Here is a 3,263-nt window from a genome sequence, read left to right on the forward strand (position 1 = left end):
AGAGTCGCCGCATCAGCCAATATGATGATCTTGGTCCAAAACACATTCTAGCAGAGTCATCATCTGACCCTCAGCCAACATAATTTATGGAGCACGCTCCATATCCAACACGTGTGCCTCCATATTTAGAGGTTTGGGGGCATTGATTGGAGCGGCCTTCATGCACAACTAGTCGTGCGGGAGGAAATTTGCAGTCGGTCAATGGTGTTGTTGTCCGTACACGGACCCGCCAGGATTAGCGGGTCTCCAAGGAGAAGGTTGTGGGCCCAGTAACAAACAAAACACTGCCGTGGCTGGAAAAGAAAAGGAAAAACTCTAATTTTGACACAAGAATCGGACGGACAGAAAAATGGACGAAAGCGAATACTTTTCATCCGGATAGAAACTAGCAATCCCCTTGAATTAACAAAAGATTTTGCGGGTCATTTGCCGAGCTAGATGATGGATCCGTATGTGGCTTACATCACCAAGCGGAATTGGGAGCTTATAGTGTTTGGGTGCAACTAATGGGACATGAGAACCGTGATACATACATTTGGGTTTGAACAGCAGGTTGTGGTGTTTTTACGTGGTTGATTTGTACTTGTACTGAAGTTTGATACTTGAACTTTTTCTAATAAATGACTTGGTGGATGGAAATGATGTAATTTTTTTTTGTGAATGAAAAACTTTCAATTATCAACCAGGCGTGTTAATCCCCCTTTTCTAACCAAAAAAAAAGTTCAGCAATGCTAAGAATATTTGTGCAATAATTTATCTCAATTTTGTTTTAAATCACGTGTTATAAATTTTGTTTGGTACCAAGGTTGAACTTCTTAAAATGTGAGGAGTTAAATTTAGGGAGTTGATTTGATGAGTCAAAATATGAGAGAAGATGTAGAGATGCTCCAAGCTCACAGCTGGCAATAACGATCAGTCGGATTAATATCAATCAGCTATGTGCGGATGTCTTGTCGAGCCTTGACTAAACTCCGGCGAGCCATGAGTTCGTCAATCAGCCGGCCGACAGCGTCGTACGAAGATCCGCCGTTCGCCACCGCGCTCCTTGCCTTCACGGCGAGGTCCTTGGCATTCTTCTGTATCGCGTCGCTCTCCATCAATCTCCCGATGGATTCGCCGATCACCTCACCGCCGATCACCTGGTGGGTCTCGACGGACGACGAGTAGTCCTTGGCGCCGATGCTGACACCCACCTTGAGCAGCTCCACGATGAGCATCTCGTTGTTGAACTGATCCGCGTACCGCGGCCACGTCAGCACGCCGGCGCTCACGGCCTCCAGCGTCGAGTTCCAGCCACAGTGCGTCACGAACCCGCCGACGACGGGGTGGTTGAGGATGAGCAGCTGCGGCGCCCAGCCTTGGACGATGAAGCCGCGGTCGCCGCGTGCCATCAGCTCGGCGAAGCCTTCGGGCATCCAATCCGATGAAGGGGCTGCGGCGCCCATGACCCACACGAAATTCATGCCTGAGAGGTCCAGGCCGCGGGCGAGCTGGTGCAGCTCCGCCGGCGAGAAGCTGGTCAGCGTGCGTGCCGAAGGAGACGTACACCACCGAGCCGGCCGGCTTTGCGTCCAGCCACCGGAGGCAGCCGCCCGCGTCCGGCGAGGGCGCGCTGGTGCCTCGCCCGGCCATGTCCTTGCCGGCGAGTGATACCGGCCCGACGAGCCACGCGCGGCGGCCAAGCGTCGCGTGGTAGTGCTTGACGCCTCGACCTAGTCCGGCTCCAGCTCGTGGAAGCTGTTGAACACCTCGCCGAAGCTCCTCTGGTTCGCGGCGTTCACGCTCTGGAAGAACGCCCAGTGCACCGCCTCCTTGGCGGGGTCCATCATCTGGCTCCGCCTCAGCTCGACGCGGTGCGGCAGCCCCGGCAGGGACACAAGCGCGTGGGGGTCGTCGGGAGCGGCCGCTACCGGGTTGCTGCGCAGCCTGCTGACGCTGCAGGACGCGCGAACATGCTGGTGCCGAGGAAGGCGATGCGCGGGACGCCGTGCTCCGCGGCGGCGTCCACGGACCAGTGGAAGAAGCTGTCGGACACGACCGCGTCGGGGCGGCTGCCGGCCAGGAACCGGTCGAAGGGCTCGCGGAACAGCTGTAGCGCCCGGAAGAACTTGCTGCGGTCGCCCTGGGACGTGAGGGCCGTGCCGCTCTCGACGCCCGGCGGGAGGCCGACGTCGGGGAAAGGCACGACGGAGATTTCGATCGCCGGGTGTTGGGCAAATAAGCCACGGCTCGGACGGGTCAGGCGCGGTGCGCGTGCGTGCGTGCGGTGGCCGCGTCGGGTCCGACCGTGGCGGGCTCGGGTGTGTGTTTGCGTGCCCGAGAGTGTGTTCCGTGTGCGTGCGTGAGTGACGTGCGTTGCTGTTATCTGTTGAAGCTGGATGTGCATGCGCGAGTTGATCGCGTTCGTTAGCACGAAGCGGGCAGGCATGCAGATTGTGCCCACGTAATGGGGTGGGCGGGCTGCGCCGTGTGCAGCCAGCTCGGGTATAAGTCCCCTCCTGGTCGCTGATGTAAGGCACGGAGTTGCCAAACCATGTAGCCAGTGGGTTCAGCTCGAGTATGTGCTCGAGGGAAAAGACGCCGTACGTGCGGCGGGTGGAGTTCGGGCTCCTGGAAAAACACCACCATGTTATCTCTGTGCTCGTGTTCTTCTCCACCTCCTTCTTCTTCGTTGGTTCGTGCCACGGCAAGTGAGGGAGAGCAGAGAGAGTGCCAGGTCGAGCTAGAGAGACGGAGCTACGGCAACAACACCGGGGAGCTGGTGCCGGCGGTCGACGGCCGAGCGGATGGTGGCGGCGTTGACGGGCGTGGTGAGGATGGTGCACCTGACGCCGCGGGCGGCGAAGAATGCGGCCATGTCGGCGACTGGAATTAGGTGGCCCGGCGCTGGGAACGGGAGGAAGAGGATGTGCAGCGGCGGCTGCTGCTCGCCCTGAGCAGCCATGGCTAGCTAGCTGCGTGCTGTGAGTGTGACAAAAGCACGAGGAGTGCTTATAAGAAGTTTCAGACGGCCATGGCTAACTGAAGAAGTCGTTTCCTTCAGAGTGCCGTCCAAGATTTTTCATGCCTTCATATGCAAGAGTTTGAACGGAATTTATGTCAACTGTTTGACAAGCTTGTTAAATATACCACCCTAGTACCAAAGTCATAGACGAATTTACTCAGTATGCAATGGTTCATATAATGTCAAAATAAATAAATTACAAAATGACTGTCAGGGGGGAGGATGAGGGTTTCGTACGAGGTACGTCACGACTGACAGT

At 56.6% G+C, this 3,263-nt stretch overlaps 1 pseudogene; it reads right to left on the minus strand.

The window, feature by feature from the left end:
- Positions 1 to 935: 935 nt before the first annotated feature.
- Positions 936 to 2,944, minus strand: LOC119315493 (annotated as a pseudogene).
- Positions 2,945 to 3,263: the final 319 nt, after the last annotated feature.

The sequence above is a fragment of the Triticum dicoccoides genome, chromosome 6A (assembly GCF_002162155.2).
Source record: "Triticum dicoccoides isolate Atlit2015 ecotype Zavitan chromosome 6A, WEW_v2.0, whole genome shotgun sequence".
NCBI classification, from domain to species: Eukaryota; Viridiplantae; Streptophyta; class Magnoliopsida; order Poales; family Poaceae; genus Triticum; species Triticum dicoccoides.